The sequence below is a fragment of the Canis aureus genome, chromosome 13, assembly GCF_053574225.1.
Source record: "Canis aureus isolate CA01 chromosome 13, VMU_Caureus_v.1.0, whole genome shotgun sequence".
Taxonomy (NCBI): domain Eukaryota; kingdom Metazoa; phylum Chordata; class Mammalia; order Carnivora; family Canidae; genus Canis; species Canis aureus.
Genome location: NC_135623.1, coordinates 31,687,957 through 31,712,568, shown reverse-complemented (window position 1 = coordinate 31,712,568; position 24,612 = coordinate 31,687,957). Strand labels below are relative to the sequence as shown.

General features: G+C 35.6%; 1 long non-coding RNA gene across 9 annotated transcripts in view; it reads right to left on the bottom strand.

The window, feature by feature from the left end:
• Positions 1–24,612, bottom strand: part of LOC144282255 (uncharacterized) — a 204,983-nt gene that overhangs the window by 122,610 nt on the left and 57,761 nt on the right. For 8 of the 9 annotated variants that reach the window (XR_013350607.1, XR_013350605.1, XR_013350609.1 and 5 more), the window contains one exon: positions 1,170–1,312. The exons of the other annotated variant lie outside the window; for it this stretch is intronic. This is a non-coding gene — a long non-coding RNA (uncharacterized LOC144282255). The remainder of the gene's footprint in view (positions 1–1,169; positions 1,313–24,612) is intronic. 9 annotated transcript variants of the gene reach the window in all.

Genomic DNA, 24,612 nt, shown 5'->3' with positions numbered 1-24,612 from the left:
ATAAACACACCCTTGCCATGGCCAGCTGCCTGCCATGCAAGGGAAATTTTAGAGACTCACACATTTAGCCTGAACTTCAGCAGTGTTGGCCCTGCTGTGTTTATAGAGAGTCATCTGTTTATAAACAGCTGGCCCAACAAGTAAAAAGATTATTTTTATTTACCTTATTTCCAAACCAGGTCTTCTACTAGAAGGATTATAAATTAAGAAGAAAGACAGTCAAAAAAATTGGCTATTGTAAAGTATCTCCTTGTGGTAGAAGTAAATACTTCAATGGTATTTCTGGATTCATTCAAAGCTAAACTGGGATTTTTTTTTTTTTTTTTTTTTTTTTTTTACAGCTTAAGTCTCTATGTTTAGACATATTTAAAGTTGCCAATATGGAGCCAATTAATTTAAAAAAAAATAACCAAAAAACGCTTAAATAACTTTTCAGTTATCAATTCAAACCTCCCATAAATTTAGTTAATTTTAAAAAGAAGGTATCTTTGCCTTATTTTCAAAATTAATTTTAAAAATCCAATTGAAATAAATTTAGGTATAGATTTAGTCACTCTTGAAAATTAAGCTGAGGTTTCAATCTAAAATATCAAGGAATAACTGATTTAAGCAAATGTTTTTTCTGAAGGCAACTGATTAAAAGGAGATTTATTTTATAGAATGAGAAATTATGACCTGAGTTGATAGAAGAGGAACCTGAATCTACAGGAAAAATGACATAGTTCCAAAGACAAAGCTACCCAACTCTATCAAGCTTACTATTTTTACTATCAAACATTTTTATCTTTAATTTTATTTAAATTTGATTTCATAGGAATAGCGTTAAAGAAAAAATAAATCAAAATATTATTTCATTTTCACACCATTCAATAACTTATCATTCATTTATCCATCCATCAACTTTAACAGGTATTTACTGAGTAACTTCTCTACAATGTGTTCAAGAAATGGCAAGGAGACCTGGCTGGACTAGTGAGCTAAGTAGTCAATCCTAAGACATGAGAGATGTAGTCAAGAGCCCCTCCAAAAGGTCTTGCTGGTGTAGAGCAAAGTTCATAATTTCTTACAAATGCAAAACTGACCTATTCAAATGTTTTAAATAAAGAAGTGATACAAACAGACATATTTTAAGTCAATCTACTCTTTTAAAGCTGAACTTTCCGGGGTACCTGGGTGGCTCAGCGGTTGAGCATCTCCCTTTGGCTGATGTCATGATCCCTGGGTCCTGGGATTGAGTCTCGCATCAGGCTCCCTTCAGGGAGCCTTCTTCTCCTTGAAGTCTATGTCTGTGCCTCTCTCTGTGTGTATGTCTCTAGGGAATAAATAAATAAAATCTTTTAAAAATTAAATTAAATTAAATTAAAGTTGAACTTCCTACTCTAATAAAGCTGCTCTACAAGCTCTATCAAAACATTCCTCAAGGGAAGCCCAGGTGGCTCAGCGGTTTAGTGCCGCCTTCAGTCCAGGGCCTGATCCTGGAATCCCAGGATCAAGTCCCATGTCAGGCTCCCTGCATGGAGCCTGCTTCTCCCTCTGCCTGTGTCTCTGCCTCTCTCTCTCTCTCTCTCTCTCTCGAATAAATAAATAAAATTAAAAAAAAAAAATACCTTGAATTTTCCTTTCTCTGTGCTCACAAATTGTTTTGATTGGAAATCCTGATTTTTAAAGCAATTAACCATTTAGTAATATGAAAGTTTGAGGATTGAAAAAACTTTAGCTTTAAAAATAATTTAGGAAAAAATTTATCTGGAAGCACACTGAAGTCAGAAGATTTTAAGAACAATCCCGTTGCTATGACTAAGTAAGTGGCTGTGAAAATTCATTTTATGTGGCTGCCTCTAAGGGCCTGTTGAACTGTGACTATCTCTCCAAACTAGCTACAAAGCCATGCTCCTTTAGTTATATACTGTCTTCCTCACACTTCTCCCAGGGTCATGGTATTGTCTTCCTTTGCGCTGCTGCTCCTTATCTCTTATTACTGAAATCAGCAAATGTTTCATGTAGCCAAATTCATTAAGGAATTTCTTTGTGCTAAACACTATGAAGGATCATGCAAACAGTACAAAGAAAAAGAAAGTCTCAGGAAGAAACAGAGAAAGGAAAGAAGTCACAATTAAAATATAGTTTGGGCAAAGGAGTAATCAAGAAGAAAATAAATGAGTAAAATAATATTTACTGTGTGGCTACCATTGCCAGTAACTTTATAAGGCAGACATTCGTGTGTTGAACACTAAATATATGTTACAGCTACTAGCAGCTAACATTACCCTATAATTACTAGGCACCAAGCAATGTGTATAGTAACTCATGTAATCTTTCTCACAGCTCTGTAAGTAAAAGAGATGGGTATTGTCATTACCCCATTTTATAAAGGAGGAAACTGAGGGAGTCTGGCTCCAGAAGCTGAACACTTCACCTAGACTCTTCTCAAATGTCTGTAAGACTAAAAATCACTTGCATAACATGTTAAACAGAAATATGAGCATTACATTTTTGGTAGATTCTGAGGTGAGGCCAAGGGCCATGAATTTTTACAAACTTCTAAACCACCATCACTACCACCATATTACCACTACCAAACCATCATGATAACCCAAATTCAATGATACAGATTCTGATATTAATGGCTCTTTAAATTATTTGAAGAATCCTGTGCTATGATACCCCATATCTTCCATCACTGTGTTAATTAAATTCTATGTGCACGTACTCATCTAGAGATATTGATACATGCATATTCTAATTTAATAGTTCTAATATGGACCCTAAGTGCCTACGTTTCTAACAAACTTAGAGGTGAGGCCAATGTGGCCATTTCAAGAATCACATTTTCAGTAGCCAGGACCTAGTACGATACCAGAAAATTGAGGATAAAATGATACAGAATATAATTCTTCTCCATAAAAATATGTATAGTCTCCATCAACAAAATGAAAAGGCAACCTACTATATGGGAGAGAATATCTGCAAATCATATACCTGAGAAGGGGCTAACACTTAAAATATATTAAGAATCCATACAACTCAATACTGAAGAAAACGATCTCATTTAAAAACTGAGAAAGGACCAGAATAGACATTTTCCAAAGACATAGATGGCAAACAGACACATGAAAAGATGCTCAACATTACTAATCATCAGGGAAATGTAAATCAAAACCACAATGAGATATTACCTTATCAAATGCCTATTATCAAAAAGACAAGTAATAACAAGTGTTGGCAAGGACATGAGAAGACTAAACCTTTGTGCACTGTTGGTGGAAATATAAATTGGTGTAACTACTATGAAAAACATTAGGCTAGTTAAAAAATTAAAAATAGAATATCTTATGATCTAGCAATTCTACTTCTGGGTACTTTTCTGAAGAAAGTGAAAATATTAACTCAAAAATATATATGCACTCTGATGTTCTAGACAGCATTATTTACAATAGCCAAAATATGGAAATAATTTAAGTGTTCACCAATGAATGAATGGATAAAGACAATATGGTGTATATATACAATGGAATATTATTCAGCCATAAAAAGAATGAAATCTTACCTTTGCACAACATGGATGGACCTTGAGAGGATTATACTAAGTGAAATAGGTCAGACAAAGACAGACAAAAACTATATGATCTTATTTTTATGTAAAATAAATTTAAAAAAAACTAAGCTCATGAATAAAAAAAACAGATTGGTGGTTATCAAGAAAGGAGCAGGGCTGGGCAAAATGGCTAAAGGAGGTCAAAAGTTACAAACTTCTAGTTATAAATAAGTCATGGGAATGTAATATACAACATGGTGACTATAGCTAATTATACTGTATTGCATATTTGAAACTCACTGGAAGGATAAAAATATACAAATCAAATCATTGTGTTGGATACCTGAAACTAACAATGTTACATGTCAATTACACTTCGATTTTTTTTTTAAATAATTTTATTATCTAGAGAAGCAGATGGAGATATAACCATGTTTTGGGAACATGAAGCATATTGAAAGGGAGGTGAGAGGAAATTTACTAAAAAGAAACCCTTAATCTGAGATTTGAGGGAAACAATGTTCAGGTGCATGCTCTTCAGGAATTTACTAACATAAGACATGAGACAAATACAAAACTAACTAAAAAAAGTAATGTAAGGCAGTATCTCTATAATAGAAATACTGTAGAGCTTCAAGGAAAAAGAGATTACTTCTGTTTCTCTCTCATAAATATCTACTACATTTACCAATTGTTTTATATCTGTTTACTAAGATGTCTTCCCCAGTGGATAGAGTCCCTGGGAAGCAGAAACCATCATAGCAATAGTATCATTAAAATCCATCCCATTGGCTCATATATAACACACATTTTATATGTTAAATGATCACTGAAGGCTTCAAGGAGGTAGGTTTGTAATCCATGTGAATATTCCAAATATAAAGGGGCTTAAGCAGCAATATTCCAAATTAGAGAAACAGTGTGAGAGGCCATGTTACTACTATAATTCTATTACTTCTCATTCTGAACACTTGTGGATGTCACAGAATGAGACCAAACTCTTTGTGCTAAGCCTCAATAACACAAGTATAGATCAAAGACAACAGCACCAAACTTTATTTGATGAAAGGCCTTAAAAGACCATGCCTTTTGTTGATTTGAAGGACAATTGTATTGCTGTTCAGATAGTTCAGTAGTCAATCCTTTCTTATTCAAGGCTTCAGATAAAAGTATAAACCCTGGACTGGCATTTTTGTTGCAATTTTTTGAAAGACCATAAAGGAGAAGACGCAACTACCCCATATAAATTGTGATATAATAAATATGTATTGTTTTAAGTGACTAAGTTTCAGGCTAATTTGTTACACAGCAACAGGCAGCTAATACAAACAGTTAAGGTATGTAAAGCATATTCTCTTTCCTCATGAATCTCTCTTCATAAGGACTAAGGTGACTAAGTTTCCGTTACTTAAAAAAAAATGGTGGAGAGGGGGCTACAGGTGAGACACAGAGAAGAGAGGAGTTATTTCTGCCTAAACACATACACACACAAAGTTTTTTAAAAGAAAAGGACACTCGTATTGGAATTTATAAATAGGTAGAATTTTACCAGGCCAAGGAAACATATGCACAGCAAACAGAAGAAAGAAAATAGTCAAAAGCATAAAAGTAGTAAGCTTTTCAACATTTTATTCCTTATTATTCAGGAAATGATATATAACCCCACAGTGGCAAGAATGGGGGAGAAGCACCAGGAGAATACACTGAAAACTTCAGTTTAGAAATAGGATTTTAACAGCTTTGAGACAGGCTAAGGAGATTAAATGTTTTTGTTTTTGTTTTTTAATGACAATGAGAAATTGGGCTAAAGAGTTGGTAATAAGAATGGAAAAAAAAAGAAGAGAGATCAGGAAAAGACATTTCTAAAGTAGAATTAGGAGGATTTGCAGTGGATACATTGAGTTAGTAATGCAGTGGGAAGAATTGATGATGACTAGCAGTCTCCAGTATGGTTCCTGGATATTTGGAAGAAAGCCAGCTTTAAAAAGTGGGACACTTTGAGTTTGAAGTACCCATCTAGGTGACAATATCCAGGAAACAGAGAGAGGGATGTTTTTGGTAGTATTGGCATTTCAGAGAGTAAGTGAAGGTATTAAGGGGGTGAAATTTTAAAGCGAAAAGAGACAGAGGATGATATGGAAACTTGAGATACACCAGTAACTAAAAATAGATTCAAAATAGTGTGCTGAGGATGCTGAAAATAAGCCAGTATGAGAAGCACTGGTAGCAGCTGTCTGAGGGAGGTCACCAATATAACTTCTGGAGGTGTCAAAAGTATGGCTTTTGAGGAAAGATCATCAGATGCTATAACTAGGGTAGTAGCTTGATCACTGTGAGCAATTTCAACAAAAAGGTAAATTCAGACTTCTGTACAGTGAGGAATGTCTCAGGCACTGAGGTGCGCAGCGGTGAGTGAAGTTATTTTTTTTTTTAAAGAGGTTCATGATAAATAGAAGGAAAGGGAACTTGCAAACAAATAACTGTAGGGCAAGGGTATCTTTTTTCCTTAATTTAGTTTGTGTAATGAGAGAGTGAGTTAGAGTCTAAATCAGAAGAGAAGGAATCAGCCCAGAGAAATGGTAGGTGTTATAGAAAGGGGCAAAGCCACAGAAGAGATGGGAGTAGATGAAAAGGTCATCTTCTTACATGGACTGATAGAAGTAAAGATTGTTCATGGCATAGTTTGGTGTGGTGGATACTGGGAAAAAATCTGAGCGAGCCCATGTTATTCAACAAGACTGAAAGTTCATCTTTTGACAGTGAAGGTTTAAGAATGGTTTGAAGAAATTAAGAAAAATGGTGACCATTCCTGTCAGAAGCCGGAAAAGAAACTGAACGGGCATAAAATAGCCAAGCAAAAGTGGTTTTAAAATAGATTTTACCAGATTGCTTTACCAGGGTTAGAAGGGAAAGCTTTGCAGACTTCTGGTCCGAAATTAGATAAATCCAAAAGGGCAAATTATTTTAAAATATGAAAATGTCTAAGAATCTTAAGAGCCATGTTTTCTTAGGTCTCAAACACCCTCAATTACAAAGCACCTCATTAATTAAATGACAGCTTTAAGTGATAAAATAAATTTTAATTGTGTCTGGTGAAATTCTTTTGTAATCAGATTCATCCAGGTTATAACAATAAGAAAATGTGTTTGAGGAAATGCATGCATCTCCTTAAAGAGACATGTCTTCTCCTTGACACCCTTTATATTCTCAGCAGATCCTAATACTGAGTAGTAGCTTTCTAAATTTATTTTGATACATAATATCATATCATATCATATCACATCATAATCTTGCGGATCCATAATTTTTCATTCTAATAAGACGATCCTGATGGTAACTAACAATTAATAGAACAGAAAAGAAATGTCATTTCTCCTATTTTAGAATGGCAAACAACTGTTTTTAAAGAAGGCTCATGTCGAACCCTAGTAACTTGAGATTTGTGATCATGTACTTAAAGCATTAAAAGAAAGTTGATTTTTTTTTTTTTTCACAACACACAGGAAAGGCCTAACTAAGCAATTGTCTAAATGCAATCACAAGGCAAACATTTTACCTGAGTGGGCACAAACCATTTTAAAGTAACTTCCATGCAATAATGAGTATGAAAACACATTATGTTCTAATTACAAATCCATGGCATGTATTCTTTTTTTAAAAAGATTTTATTTATCTACTCGTGAGAGACACAGAGAGAAAGAGACAGAGACACAGGCAGAGGGAAAAGTAGGTTCCATGCAGGGAGCCCGTCGTGGGACTCGATCCTGAGACCTCAGGATAACAACCTGAGCCAAAGGCAGATGCTCAACTGCTGAGCCACCCAGGCGTCCCCATGGCATGTATTCTTAAGATTATTCATAACAGGTTGCTATTGGACAATAATTTTGATATCTCAAATTGAGATATGACAACAAAGACTTAAAAGTAATAAGACCATTTCCATTTCCTTACAGTTTACTGTGATTGAGTCCGCATTTTATTTCAGAGGCTTTCCCCCTGGATTATTCTCTATTAATAAGAAGGTAAGTTCTTCCCAGACAGTTCAGTGCCCTGAAAGATCTTTCTCTCTACACACACACGCACACACACACCTCCACTGGCCCCAGATCCTGTCCCATCTCTCTATCCTATTGTCCAACCCAAACGCTGCCATAATGGCTGATAACTCTGGTATGGTCTTGTGATCTCATACCTACATTCTGCTTCTTGGTCTTACCTCATTTGTACTATCTTCCTCAAATTTCTTTTTCACGTTTTTGCCCCTCAAAACTATTTTTTAGATCTTACTGGATAGCATAGTCTGGGGTTCTCAAGTTCTGTAGATCTGTCCTGCCTACAAAGGATTCAGACCAGGCTCACTTAGACTGTGAGCTCCATGAGAACACAGACAATGGTCGCTGTGTAAGAGAAACTCAATTAATAATTAACTAATTAACAAATACATCCTGGCTGGGCCCAGCAACCAGGGTAGTTGCTCATCCAGGGAGGAAATTGAGACAAGTTCCTTTTCTAGACTACCACGCCCCCTGGTACAAAATCGACATTGACATCTATATTTAGAAGACCACACTGCAATTAGGTTAGCATGATTTCTGGCCCACTTAGCTTCCAGTAACTCCCAAACAGATTTAAGGTTTTGATATCTGATGGTGATTAGCAACACAGCTGAATGCCACTTCCAAGAGACAAGAATATCAAAATCCCTGAAAGAGTAGAGCAGTGGGTTAGTCCTTCTGCTCGTATGACCTGAAAGGTTAACTTTGTGGGATGTAAACACTATCTGCTTTTAGATATTCATGTCCTGATCCACCATTTTAAGACCCAACTGAAACCTTTGAAGCTTCTCCAACAAAAGTTTCCTGGCATTTTTCAAACAATTCAGAATGTTAGTGTCTTCGGTGAACTTTATAAAGAGGGAGAGATGGGGGAGTGGGGGCACCATGTAATTCAGTGCTCAGAAACTGATGAGTGCTGTACTTCAAAGAAACCATATCTCTTCTGACGAGCCTGACAGGAAGCACCAGGATAGTAATCTGGTACCTGGAAATGTGGTTAGTGAAACAGACTTCAACTCGATTTCTTCCCCCAAAGAATGTCGTCTCCATCTGGAGCTTAGAAAAGCAAGCTCTTCGTAGAGAATATCTTTTTAAAGAGCACAACAATCAGGGTAAATGTCATCTTCATTAATCATCCTCTCATATAATATAGTCAACTGTAAAAATTGTATCAAGTCTAATTTCCTGAGGAGATGAGGGGAACCGTGGAGTCTAAGCAACTATCAGACCTAAATGTGAACTAAAGCAGAGCCTTTCCTCATGCATCTCAGATGGGATGGCTCCTGCCATCTTCTCTTTTTTTTCTCCATTCTCCTCTCCTTCCACCACACCAAATGGAGGAACAAAAGCAAGGAGAAAATGGACAATCGTCCTTAAATGAAAAGGCCATTTTATTTTATTTTTTTTATCTCTTTTCAATTTTTTTTCTTTGTACATTTATTTTTTATTGGTGTTCGATTTGCCAACATATAAAATAACACCCAGTGCTCATCCCATCAAGTGCCTCCTTCAGTGCCCGTCACCCAGCCACCCCCACCCCCTGCCCAACTCCCCTTCCCCCACCCCTAGTTCGTTTCCCAGAGTTAGGAGTCTCTCATGTTCTGTCTCCCTTTCTGATATTTCCCACTCATTTTTTTCTCCTTTCAGAAAAGGCCATTTTAGAGAGAAAAAAAGCAGTCATATATCATCTATTGTATCAAACAGGACCCACTATTCAGTCTACCAGAACTACTGTAAATTTCAATGTAAAAATAATCTATGACAAATTATAACTTCTATATTATCTTGTGATCTTAACGATAAAGAAGTAGTCTAGAACAACTGCTTGGAACTGGGAACACCTCTTCAAGCCACTGACAGTGTTTTCATGGACAAAAATACAAATTTTTGGGATTCCTGGGTGGCGCAGCGGTTTGGCACCTGCCTTTGGCCCAGGGCGTGATCCTGGAGACCCGGAATCGAGTCCCACCGTCGGGCTCCCGGTGCATGGAGCCTGCTTCTCCCTCTGCCTGTGTCTCTGCCTCTCTCTCTCTCTCTCTCTCTCTCTGTGACTATCATAAATTTAAAAAAAAAAAAATTTTATTTAAGCTAATTCAGAGTCATCTTTAAATAGCATCAGGACAGTTACCCATACATTACTAGCTTTTAAGTTCAATGACCAGTTACCAATTGTTTACATAATGTAAAATCAATAGAAATATTAGCATGGAACAGAAAAATAGGTTGAAAAAAATGGACAAAACAAAGGTGCCAGGAAGACCAAACATCTCTCTCTCTCTCTCTCTCTCTCACACACACACACACACACACTCAAGAGCAACACCTACAACAAAAATGATTATAGTGCACTCAATAAAAATCTGTGACAGGGACACCTGGGTGGCTCAGTGGTTGAGCACCTGCCTTTGGCTCAGATTGTGATCCCAGGGTCCTGGAATTGAGTCCCGCATCAGGCTTCCCGCAGAGAGACTGCTTCTCCCTATACCTGTGTCTCTGCCTCTCTGTGTCTCTCATGAATAAATAAATAAAATCTTTAAAAAAAATCTGTGACAGACTCAATAAAATGAGTATGTACCTAAAGTATATGAGTATATACATACATTTGCAACTTTTTCCTGTAAAAGATCAGATAGTAAATATTTGTGAGTCATAAGCTCTCTTAAACTAGTTAACTCTGCACCGTAATGTGAAAGCAGCCATATGCAGGCACCCAAAATTGTATGGCAAGGTTCTAAAAATCTTTATTCAAAAAATAGGCAGCAAGAACATTCGGTCTGGGGACCATAGTTTGCCTATCCTTGATTTATACCCATGCATGAAATTGTCAGGAAAGTAGTACATACTTGGTAAAATCTGAATGAATAAATCAGTACTGTAAGAACTCCTGAACACATACATACATGTATTTCAACAAGGAGGGATGGTGTCATTTGTTATAACTAAATAATAGAATCTGACTTTTACAACTGGAAGTAACTTTAGGAATATCTAAATATCAACCCATTAATTTTAGTTGAAACTGAAGCCAAGAGCATTCAAATGGCAGGTATCATGTTACACTTATCTTTTTAAGTAAGAGCGCATATCAAAAAATCCTAAATAATCATTTTTAAATGCCAAACTGAGACTTCCCTAGATGGAGTGATATGGAACAAGAGAGACATCATTGTCATGGCATTTTTGTTTGTGATAAAGGCAAGCAACAATTTAGTGTCTCTGTTATGTTTTTTAATGACTCTACCATATTTGCCATAAACTATATTACTTAGGGAAATGACTTATTTAACAAAAATAAACTGAGCTTCAGTCAATTATCATCACGACAAAAATTGTCAGACACAGTAGAAAGACAAAGAGGCTCGATTTTATCTGAGTAAGATAGAATCTACTAATGTTTATCACCCATTTTCCCACTTCATGACTGATTTGTTTGGTTATCAAACATATAAGTCATTTTATCTACCATATGTTTGTTCTGTTTCTCTAAAGGGGGTGCTGCATATAAAATAGAGGGATTATACAGATACAGATAACCTATATCTATAGCAATAAAAAGTGTTTGTATTTCTATTTAATGACTATCAAGGAAAGGAACCTCAGTTACAGATGAAATATTGGGAGAATTTTAAGGATAAATGCACATGAAAACAATGCTATTCTATCATTGCATTAGTATTGTATGGTATTTTAGGAAGACTAGAGGAAGATCTAAGGACTGGTTACTAGGGGTGGAACAAAGCCCAGTCTGGTCTTGTTAACAACAGACCGATGGATATCAGATGTTAACCCTTCTCCTAAATAACTATTGATATTTCCGTTCCTTCTTTAAAACATTTCATGTTAGAATGTTCATAGGTCGTGGAAAGACAAGGAGGCCAATCAATTAAGTAAAAGGAGGTAAACATACTAACAAAGAAACAAATATGACAAAGTCAAGGTTAAGAATATGAATAAATTTAAATAAATCTGCTTCTCTAAAAAAAAAAAAAAAATCTGCTTCTCTGAAAGAGAAGTAACCCTAAAGATAAAACATCACAATTTGGTAGAAAAAGTTGTTTTTTACCAGTCAAGGTAAACAGCCTTGAACCAATCACTCATTCCTCCTGTTCTTCAGTTTTCTAGTTCCTGAAATGCAGGTTTGGACTAGATGTTCTGTAGGTTTCCTGAAGGTCCATCTTTTTTATTGTGTGTGCTTAAACACTTTGCATTTTCTAAATAATTACCCAACCAAATTAAACCTTATCTGAACTCCATGGTCATATGAGATCGTGGAACGAAGAGACGTGAGGCCATTAAGCATTTCACATTTTTCTTTCATGAGAAAATGACTTTTAACCAGGATAAAATTCGATAAGAATTTTAAATCACAAACTAAAGGACAACTCAACATAACATTTTAAAAGCTATGAATGAATTAATCATGTTTGGAGAACTTCCTAAAGCCAATGGGTAATGCTTCTTTTTGCAAGGTAACACATTCTTCTGATTAAAGCACCAGACAACGAGGACTGCATGATAATAGAATGCAATTCTGTTAGTCCATTCAGGTATTACATTGTCATCGTAGATTAGAATGCTAAATTTGGGACAGAATAGCTCTGAAAATTTTTAATTGAGTAAGATAGTGATGTTTTCTCTGCAAAGAGTTACCGCCTATGTACTCTTGGATTGACCAGACAATTAGTACAGACTTCTAATACTTGCCAAAATCAATAAAATACAAAACTATTAACTAATCTGCCTACCTCTTATAAACTACTATTTCTAAGGGGACTTTCCCAATTGCATTTAATCAAGGGAAGAGTTTTTTTTTATCAATTTTTGTTTGTTTTCTCGTTCAGCAAATGTATGTTGAACATAAACTAGGTGCCAAATCTGTATGGTTTTCTGATATCTGCTACAATATCCAGAAAACTACTTGGGGAAAAATGGTTTGTTTCTATTAAAACCATGTATTTAGTCACATGATAGGGTTTTTCTTTTCTTCTGATCACTGGTTTTCTTCTCTTACCATTGAGCTATGCTTTTGCTTAACGAGGACTTTAATTTACGAGTATCCTTAAGACATAGTTGGAAAACTATATCTCCATAAAGTGGTGAAACAAAATGCCTCATAGTTCCAAGGACCCTCAGTCCTCAGAAATGTGATCCCATGATTCCCTGTTTCTGGCCTTCAAGGGTCTCATTTTCCTAATCCAAAATCCTTGGATCTCAAAGCTCAAATCCATAGGTGCTTGCCTCAAGCCTTCATAGGCAAGAGTTCCACAGAGGATACGATGTGATGGCAGAGGTGCAGACACTATAAAAACAGAGATGGTGGTAATAAAAGCCAATGTTAAGTGCCTCTCCTTCAGGCACTATGATGGTCTCTTTACATACAATATTTCAGGTCATCTGACAACCAGCCCGTGGAGAAGGTATGATTACCCCATTTTGCAAATGGAAAAGCTGAGGTTCACAGTGAGCTCAGAACTAGGTTTAATACAATTCAGTATGACCCTGAGTCCTCTGCCCCCAATATTCCATAAAATTAAATAGACCAGGAGCAGTGGAGTGGAGGGAAGCAACTAAAGAAAGTCACAGATGTACATATGACTCCCTCAACCTACATCCGGTGAGGGCAGGAACCTAGTTGCTTTTGCTGTTCACAGCACCTCACTGGGGATATTGTAGCCACTTCCTAGACATGGTTAAATAAATGATAGTTTATAGGCACATTCTTTTTTCGACCTTTACATGGTGGTGACTTTTATATTTATGATAGACAAAAATCAACAACTAAAATGAATAGAAAGGTTTATATCTGTATTCGGGTCATACATTTATCACAATAAGCAATGTTGAACATTACAAAAGTAGATATAAGAAACTCTGAGCTTGAATAATTTTAAATGACTACTAATTGGCCTCTGCTTTGAAATTGTCAGAGAAGGATCATGTATAAACATGCAAAGCAGCAAAAAAGAACAAAGACTTATTGCTAATTATCTCAGAAGATTCTTGGTTAATATCACCAAAATCATGCACAGTTGGATTTATCATTTACATGATCTTTCTCCTTTAGAGAGGAATACATTTATTAGAAAAAGGATGCTTATGATTCTCATTCTCTTCAAATGTGATCCCATGATTCCCTTCAAAACTGAACATTCCCTCACTTTGCTATAATGGGGCAAAGACTACATTTTGAAATAGACCACAAGTTTTGGGTTCTATGTATGATCTCATCACCAAGAGCAAAGGGGCTGAGAAAAGGTCAACAACAAGCAGAAATAAGTAAAAGAAAGAAAATGACTTCTCTACCCAAATATTCAGTTGAGCAGAAGGGTGGAGAATCAGAATATTCGGAGCCTCTGAAATAACAGGTACACAGTTTAGTTCTTTGGCATTCTTCTTTCTTCCTTCCTTGCCTTCATCACAGGAACTTTGTTATGGATGCCGTGCAATATATCAAAAAACAAAACAACAACAACAACAAAAAGCATGGAGTTTGGAGGTAGTCAGTGCTCAATTCAGGCTTTATGACTTAATACAATTTGACCTGAGGAGAGTAATTTCTCCAAAATGCAATTTCCCCATCTCTAGATTAGAGCTAGTACCATAAGTCACAGGTTGTTGGGGCGGGGGGGGGGGGGGGGGGATTAAATAATGATTTAAACGTCAAGAATTGGCATAAGATGACCACTCCTAAATTGACGGAAGCTACTGCTATTTTTGTTATTAGCAGTAATACTGGTGGTGGTAATATTAGTTAATAGTAGCATGAGCAGCACACTACTTAGCTAGTAACATTAGAATACACTCTCCCTTTATTATGTAAAAAGAGACTTCAGTGGGGGCTAATCTAACCGTGTTCTGGCTCTTTCTCATTCCTATATGTGAAAATTATGGTGTCAGAGCCTTGAGTTCATTCTTCTTAGACAAAAACCAAATTCCCTCAGTCTAGCTTAAAACTAGTGACTTAATCACATAGTCCGAGATCACTTCTAGTTACTCTATCCCAGGCGATATGTTGCTCAAACCAGTTCTACTGATAACAAATGGGCTGCTGCATGTTCAGACCCAAGTAGGGCCACACTCCCCAGTGATTCACCTTTCAACTGATAGAATGATAGTGACTACGAGCAAAATTTCAAATTCCATTTTAATTCATACCTTTTCTTAGGCCATGCCTTCTCTTTAAAGCTGCAGAAAATTGTGGCAAAAATAAAATAAATAAAATTAAACATTGATGAACACTATTAAATCTACCCAGATTTAATTTTCTACTTTAATAACAAGTGGTCTTAAAACTTGTAAACCAGGGGTACCTGGGTGACTCAGTTGGTTAAGCATCTGCCATTGGCCTGGGTCATGATCCCAGCATCTTGGGATCAGGACCCCTTATCAGGCTCCCTGCTCCGTGGGGAGTCCTCGGCCCTTCCTTTTGCTTGTGTGTGCTCTCTGTCAAATAAATAAAATCTTTTAAAAAATTGTAAAATAATATATATACTGTATAATGGAATGGTGTACAAGGAAAAGTTTGATTAGAATTCCACCCTCAAATTCCGAAAGTGATAGAAAAAAAAATGGCCAATACACATTACTGCAGAGGGCAATTTTAAACAGTTGGACAGCACATAAGGTAATTTAAGGTTCATTCCTAACAAGACTGAGAAGCTTGTAAACTCTTATCAGTCCACTGCCTTTGCAAAACTGTGATAGGCAGCACTTCCCACTGAATTAGAAACAGTCTGACCTGATGAATCCACAGCCTCCCACTTTTTTCTTTATAATTGCTTCTTTCTTTCTGAATTAAACAATCAGATCGAAGGATCTCAAAGAGGCTTCCCCACCCTACTTTCCAATGTGTGCAGTCCTTACTTTGAATTTGTGTCCTTTGATGCTATGGACAATACACTCCTGGTCAGAAACGACCAAAATGACAGCCCAGCTTTGTGATTCTTTGGAGAGCAATGTTTGCTTTCTGTGAAAGGTGAATTGGTCCATCTTACAAACTCCCCTAGTCCTCCTTTAGGATGCATTGTTTGGTTATAGGCATTATTTTTTTCTCTAGATGCTTGAACCTTTGAGATGAGTGGTTCTCAAACCAGGACCCCAGAACTCCTTGGATCAAAACCAGGGGATATTGCAGAATCTAGAGTTATTTCTGATTATCAAAGTAGAGGGTGCTCCTGGTATCTAGTGGGTAGAACCCAGGGATGCTGTTCAACATCCTACAATGCACAGGACAGCCTCCTACAACAAAGAATTACCTGACCATAAAGGTCATTAGTGTCACTACTGAGAAATCATGCAAAAAGGAAGCAAGGGATACCTTAAGCTATTTTCAATAACATTTAGAAGCTTACAAAATGTGTGCTTATCTAATATCACAATGCACAAACTAACCAGAACTTTCTGTTTTCAGCTGAATTCTTAATAAATTGGTATGGTATCACTTTGTACTTCATGTTCATGAGAAATTCTGATGGACAATTGTCTTATATTTAGTGAGATATATGCTATTATTAATAAATGCAATTGAGCTAGCAATTATTTTTTCAAAAATATAAGCAGTGGAGGAATGGAGAAATGAAGGCAACACTCACTGCTGATAAGCTGATAATCAGTGACACAGGTTTTGGTTACCATAAAAGAATAATCTTATGTGAAAGATAAATATTTTCTGAAAAAAAAATTTCCAAATTTCTTCTTTTCCTATCTCAAATTTGATGATAGTTTCACAAAGTAGCTTATACCTGTAGTTTTAGTTTTAATTATTCATCTTCCTGCTCAATTTTTACTGAATGTATGGGTCTTTTTATGAGACTTTGAAACTTGAAAGCATTTTCTCAATTCTGAGTAGGAAAACCATTTTCTTGACCCAACCATTCCGCTCTCTTACATTTCTCTCTCCCTTTCACTAAACTTTTCAAGTGCAAAGCCTTTTCACTTTCTTTTGATTAGCTCTTTCCTCCATCCTTCTGTGGTTTGATTTTGTTATTTCAGATCCAAAAGAACCACTATGACCTAGGTCAACAACAATCTTTCTCTGACCGTTCATGAGGTGTCTTCCATCTCCATTTGCCTTGATACATAAGGCTAGAGAAGAGCAGTGGGAATGGTAAGGACAGTTGGTGATCCATTTTTAATACTCACACATGTCAAGCAGCATTATGCTATTTCCAAGTTACAATCTGTGTGTTACCCTTTCTTCCCCAGAGCCTATGTTCATCTTACTCCTGCTGAGACTTTGCTACCTTCCTTTACTTTGTGTGAATCATATTTTTGTAAAATCCTGAAATACATTTTCCTTTTGTCATCCTATTCTCTGGACTATATAAGTATCTTAGAAGAGCAGAGTGGCTACCTCAGCCTCAAAAGAGAATGAAATTCAAGAGGTTTCGTGTCTAGAATGCCTGCAATTTCCTTAGCTTCAGAATCAACACAAAAGCAACCTTTTGAATAAATGACAAAATCACACGGTCACTATCAATGTGGTCATTCCTGAAATTTAAAGACCATGGGTTATAAATCTTCATTAAATCATTTGAGAAATTGGCTGAATGCAATGCTCCAGGACTTAGCTTCATGCTAGTAAAATAAACATCTCTTTCTGATGCTGCTACAGGAAACCTGTAGGTAAGGAAATGATTGCTAATTCAATGTGACGTGTTTTGCCAGAGATATGCACAGATACAGAAATATATACAATATAACAGAAGCATAAAGGGACAGTGATCAATCCCACAGAAGAGGAGAAGGTTGATTTCCATTTCTAACCACATAACTGATATCTCAGTAGTAAAATGCCTGATGGGGTACAACTTGATCTCCAGAGTGCTTTTGCCCAGTTGTCAGAGGAAATAAATTTAGTTTGGAGAGAATTTTATTCTTTAGGCATTAATTCTCTTTGTAGTGTACTCCTCTAGAAGGTTCATAGAGAGGATCCAATTTTCCAGCTGTTTATTTTATCTTTGTCTCAACATGTGTCTTAGGAAATCTTCAGATAGAAGGAAGACACCAAAGCCATAGCTAAGGCAAATTTTCACTAAGAAAATAAGACTACATGGGAACAGCCCAGCTTAAACTTTGCTTTTATTTTATAAATACATTCAAAAGTCACTTGATCTTCCTTTGAAACTTTCTAGCTAATCCTTTTGCAAAGTCCCTCTGGAGCTTAAGCAAATGGTTAGCACTAATTGTTTTCCACCTTAGGGAAAACGTTTATTGTGGAAGAATTAACTAGATCACCAAAGTAGCCACTTCCTTTCTTATCTTGGACTCCTACCATCTCTAATCCCCACAAGGTCCTGACCCTGAAGCCCATACACACTGGATATTTTCAATATCCGTCCCCAAAATATCCTCTGAAAAGCAGTTTAGTCAATTCAGAAATATATTTGTTACATGTATTTGAATAATAACCACATGTGTATACACTACACATATACACAAATACAAAATTAAGTTAAATTCAAACAATATAATAGCTTATAAGGAAATTAAGAGAATAATTTATCCTAGCCACACTCTCATTTTATAGATAAAGCAACTAATGTCCAGAAATTTTTAAGTCCAGAAACTTGAAATAACTATTCAAAATCATATAAACTAGTTAACAGCAGAACCAGCTTGAACTGATATTAAGAACCCCTCAATACAAATCAAAACCACAATGAGATACCACCTCACCCCAGTGAGAATGGGGAAAATTAACAGGGCAGGAAACCACAAATGTTGGAGAGGATGCGGAGAAAAGGGAACCCTCTTACACTGTTGGTGGGAATGTGAACTGTGCAGCCACTCTGGAAAACTGTGTGGAGGTTCCTCAAAGAGTTTAAAAATAGACCTGCCCTACGACCCAGCAATTGCACTGCTGGGGATTTACCCCAAAGATGCAGATGCAATGAAACTCCGGGACACCTGCACCCCGATGTTTATAGCAGCAATGTCCACAATAGCCAAACTGTGGAAGGAGCCTCGGTGTCCGTCGAAAGATGAGTGGATAAAGAAGATGTGGTCTATGTATACAATGGAATATTCCTCAGCCATTAGAAACGACAAATACCCACCATTTGCTTCGATATAGATGGAACTGGAGGGTATTATGCTGAGGGATGTAAGTCAGTCAGAGAAGGACAAACATTATATGTCTCATTCATCTGGGGAATATTAAAAATAGTGAAAGGGAATAAAAGAGAAAGGAGAGAAAATGAGTGGGAAATATCAGAGAGGGAGACAGACCATGAGAGACTCCTAACTCTGGGAAATGAACAAGCGGTGGTGGAAAGGGAGGTGGGCGGGGAGTTGGGGTGACTTGGGTGACGGGCTCGGAGGGGGGCACTTGATGGGATAAGGGTGATATGCTATACGTTGGCAAGTCGAACTCCAATAAAAATTTTTTTAAAAAAAGAACTCCTTACTTCTGCTCCGGTGGCTTATACACATTAGATATTTCACTATCAACTTGTGGGGTAGGCAGAGTGGTTTTCATTATCATCCTTTTGATTATAGATTATAATAGATAGAATGATTATAATAAAACAAAAAAGATATTTTGAGATATTTTGAGATATTTATCAGAACAAAAAAAGAAACTTACACAGGTTTAGGACTTTGAGATTATAGATTATAATAGAATGATTATAATAAAACAAAAAAGATTATATTTTGAGATATTTTGAGATATTTATCAGATAGAACAAAAAAGAAACTTACACAAGTTTAGGACTTTGAGAGATCTGTAATGTAGATAAAATTAAATGACACAATGCTTGTAAATGATGGTGCTCAGGTTAGAATAAATCATCAATGTCATTGTTGTTGTTGCTATTGTTTTGGTGGTCTTTAACACTCAAATGTTGTAACTACTATAAAGATAGGTGCCAAAGAATTATTTATGATCCAATCATTCATTCAGATTCTTAGACACCAAGGATTTTTTTTTTAAGACAGAGAGAGAAAGAGAGAATAAGCAGGGGCGCCCAACCAACATGGGTCTTGATCCCAGGACCCTGAGACCGTGGACTGAGCTGAGATCAAGAGTTGGTTGCTAGGGATCCCTGGGTGGCGCAGCGGTTTGGTGCCTGCCTTTGGCCCAGGGCGCGATCCTGGAGACCCGGGATCGAATCCCACGTCAGGCTCCCGGTGCATGGAGCCTGCTTCTCCCTCTGCCTGTGTCTCTGCCTCTCTCTCTCTCTCTCTCTCTCTCTCTGTGACTATCATAAATAAATAAAAATTAAAAAAAAAAAAAGAAAAGAAAAAAAAGAGTTGGTTGCTGATCTGACTGAGCCACCAGATGCCCCTAGACTAGTATAGTCTTGTTTCCAGTTTTAAGACTAGACAAACCAGGGCAGTGAATCTGTAGCATAAAAATAATCATTTGTAAAGAGGAGTAAGGGCACCTATTTGTGTATGCAAAATGATTTATTCATGTAAGAGAATATTAAAATCTCTACTTGCATTTTCAACTAAAGGAATGAGAAAAATCAATATTTTCTGGTACTTAACTATCAATATGATTTTACACTGCTGTCTCATTCAGTCTATGTCCAAATATATAATTCAGATAATTATGTCATGCAAGATTGCTATACCAAAGAATGAAAGGAAGCTTCACTCTGCAGAGTTTGCCGTAGTGGTCTCACTCATTTATTTGCTTTCAACATAGAGTGTCTTTCAGTGAACAAGTAACCAAAGAGGAGATTTATGTACAATGGTATACAGTTTTAAGTAAACTAATTCTTATTAAATTGGTAAATAAATACAGAATATTTTTGTAAAAAATCATGAGTTAACGATACGGGAACAGGATAAAATTGAATGATAGGAAAATTGCAAGACTAATTGTTTTTCTATTCTCTAACGCATGCTCCTCATCAGCCATATTGAAAGATAAGCCATGATAATCTAATCATACTTGACAATAAGTTGTCCAAGATCTTGAAATTATCTAGAAAGCTTTTGAAATATGAATTTTTATATTAATTACAATAAATATTTGTATAGAGAGTAACTTTAATAATACGTGAAATAGTAACTTGTTTCCAAATAACTTCATGCTACAGAGAAAGCATACCGGAGGGGGAAAAAATTGGAAATATCTGCTTTTATGTGCAGTTACTGCTAAAATTTATACATATCAACATTGAAAAAGAAAAGTATATATCTGTAGACTTTTATCCAAAGGAAGGGTTTTGATAGTTACATTTGTTTGACATCCAGCATTTGTTTACAAGAATAAATTATTGACTCCCAGAGGAGATGAGAAGAAGATGAATTTCATCTACAAGTTTTTGCATATTGGTGAATTCAGTTTAAAAGTTAATATCATGTTATACTAACTGCAGCAGTGAAATATTTTTCCCATGTATTTTTTGCAGCATTGTTGAAATATAATTGGTGTATAACATAATATAAGCTTAAGGTGTAATCTGTGATGATTTGATACACAGATACATTGTTAAATGATTACTATCATAAGGTTAGTTAACACCTCTATCATCTCACATAATTACTACTGTGTGTTATGTGTGTATGATGAGAACATTTAAAATCTACCCTCTTAGTATTGTCAGCTAACCATGCTGAACATTAGATCCCCAGAACTTACTTTAACTGGAAGTTTATACCCTATATTTCTTCCACTATGAAAATTCAAACTAAAAATCAAAATAAACTGAAATCTGAACCTGTTAAGTCACTTTATCAGATGTAATTTCAACCAAGAGTTTTAGAGGCACCTTGGTGGTTCATTTGGTTAAATGCCTGCCTTTGGCTCAGGTCATGATCCCAGGGTCCTGGGATGGAGCTGCAATGGGCTCCTTGCTCAGCAGGGAGCCTGCTGCTCCCACTGCTTGTATGTCTCTCTTTCTCTCTCCCTCTGTCAAATAAATAAAAATATTAAAAAAATAAAAATAAGCCAATATTTTAAAAAATAATAAAGCATATTCAAATGCAGTGCATTCTCAGAAATGTTATTAATAATTGTTTCATTGGTGGAAGTTTGTTCTACTAATAAAAGTAAATAAAATTATTTTAAGGTGTTATTATTCTATATTAACCTTAAAAACTTCTCTTATGAAAATAGCACATAATAATTTATTAATAGGGAATTTTAGATATATTGAAAGTATTCTCAAAGTTGTCTACTCATTACAGTGTGTTATCAAAAAAGTTTGGGGTCACTGCCTTAGAGAATATTGCATACCATAGGCTTATTACTCTCTGTACATGCTTTATGGTACATAATCATTTAATATAATAGAAATAAACCAGCATTTAGTGATCTAGATTCTAGTCCAATTTAAAAAGCTGTAAAATCCCAGGCAAGTCAACTTACCTCACTGGGACATTTTTGCCCATCTGTAAAATAAAATGTTTGGCCTGACTGATCCCTACTAACCCATCCAGTCCTAAAATTCTGGTTTTAAGATGTTCTTTCTATGAGACTATGAATTTACAGCTTCATATTTTTAAACCATAATCAAATAATAACTCCTCATAGAACAAGTGACTTTAACAATAACAAAGACAATCAGAAAAGCCAAAATGAATTTTGAGAAAATGAATATAAATGTATATTAGATATCTGATCTCAAGAGTGAAAATCTGATTGATCATTTTATAAGCATTATTGCCTGCCAAATACTAGGCTCGGTGTTTTGTTTTTGGAGGAGACAGGAGGTTGCTGTTCCTGACATCCCAGAGTTCTCAATTACACTCTACATAATATTTGATAAATAAATAATACCAACACTGGTTGAAAGCTCGTATCATTGCTTAATTCTCATTTTACATTTATTTATTTACATTAATTCTTTTTTTTTTAGTAGAGTTACACCCTCATATGCAAAGGGAAGGCAATAAAGCAACCTATTTAGATGACCTGAACAAAAATGCATTAGAGGATGTTCTTGTTTCTGAGTGAAATGCAAAAGAAGTTTCATGTATCATTTATCTAGGCTCTGTTCCAAAATCACCTCCTAAATCATACCTTTGTTTACAAAGAACTAAGTGTCTGCTTCTTTTGGCCCTTTAATGTTTTCAGTCTTCCTACTGAGGATGATCAATAAGTAGTCAGGACTATAAAAAATGCCACTCAATAATAAAAGACAATGTACCAAATTTACTATAGTTTATATTTGTAAACATACTCTAAAAAGAACATTCACCCTAAAATGTGCATGCCTCTGAGATAGTCTTGGGGAAACAACCTTTTAGTTACATAACGAAATCATTCCTACCATGGAGACTGAGCCTGAGGGCAGTTCTATTCAGCAAAAGTAGATGTAAACATAATTAAAATATACAGCTAACCTGATGTACAATCATTTGAAAAAAAAACTCCATGATTCACTGGAATTACTTTATTCACTCATCAATTCAACAAATACCCACTCTACACCATGCACTGTTGTAAACTAGGGAATCACTAGTGAAGAAGACACAACTCTTGTCCTTCAAGAGTTTCCATTCTGGAGAGAAATAAAGTTATGAATCAAGCAAATCAATAAAAAATATAATCCTTGATAGTGATGAGAGATCTAAGGGAAAATATAGCAAGATTTTAGGAGTTAGAATGGCTATAATGACAGTAAGGAATTTTCAATAAAATGATAAAGATAGGAATCTGATGAGGTGTCCAGAAGTTTTAGTCATGAAAAGGATTGAAGAAGTCTGGAATTTCAGGTGTTTTCAGAGTTCTAGATGATACTATGTAATGAGTAGAACATAGCTTACAGGATTTGGAATAGAGTAAGAAATTCTAATGTGAAAGCATCAATCAGGTGGTCCAGCAACAGGAATATTAAATGTTGGGGAGGGATGAAGAGAGAGATTCAGGCAAGAAGCAAAAATCTTGATAAATATGAGGAAGTAACCGTTGTTAGAAGACAGTCACTTTAAACAGTAGGAAACAAAGCTGGACTCTATTAGCCTGGAATGATGAATGGGTTTTACTGAGAAATTGAAGAAGAATAATTTCACTGCAATCACTTTAAAAATATTTAAAGAAAAAAATATTTAAAGAATGCCTAATTGATCTAAAAATATAGTAAATCTAAAAAACTATGCCTATAGGAGAATGAGCAGTATTTAGTTTAAATGACTTCATGGGCCAAATTGTCCCCAGTGGACGAAGGAGACTAAGTCAGGGAGGAGAAAGAATGTCATAAATATTTTGTGAAGAAGTAAAACAAAAATAGGAGCCATCACAAGAGTTGGGCCAAAGGTTAGCAATGGAAGAATGAATCCTGAGATAAAGGAAAGCCCAGAATAAAATGAAGATTAAAGTTTTTAGAATAGGGTAGGTGTGTCTAACTGGCTTAGTGGGTAGAGCATGCAACTCCTGATCTTGGGGTCTTGATTTTGAGCCCCACGTTGTACATAGAGATTACTAAAAAATAAACACATTTTAAAAACAAAGAGAAAAAAAAAAGAGGAAAAACAAACAGAAACAAAAAGATAATAGGATAATCAGAGGGACTTCTATTTTGTGTTCATGAATGATAGGAATACAAAGAGTAAAGAGATACAAAAATATAAAGTCAATTCAAATCACTTATAGTAGCAAACTAAGTTCTATAATATACAGTGTAATTTATATAATATATATCAGGCATATATAGTGTTATATATGCTGTTGAACAACACAGGTTTGAACCAAACAGGTCCTCTTATTCATAGAATTTTTTTTTTTTTTTTTACAGTACAGCACTGGAAATGTATTTTTCTCTTCCCTATGGTTTTCTTAATAACATTTTCTTTTATCTAGCTAATTTATTGTAAGATACAATGTGTAATACTTGAAATATACAAAATATACGTTTATCGACTGCTTATGTTATTAGTAAGCCTTCTAGTCAACGGTAGGCTATTAGTCATTACGTTTTGGAAGAATGAAAAAAATTATACTGAGATTTTCAACTGTGTGGAGGTCAGTGCTCCTAATCCTCACCTTGTTCAAGGATCAACTGTATTTTTTTTTTCCTTCTTAGGATGTTTAAGAAGACCTCATTTAAAAAAAAAACAAAAAAA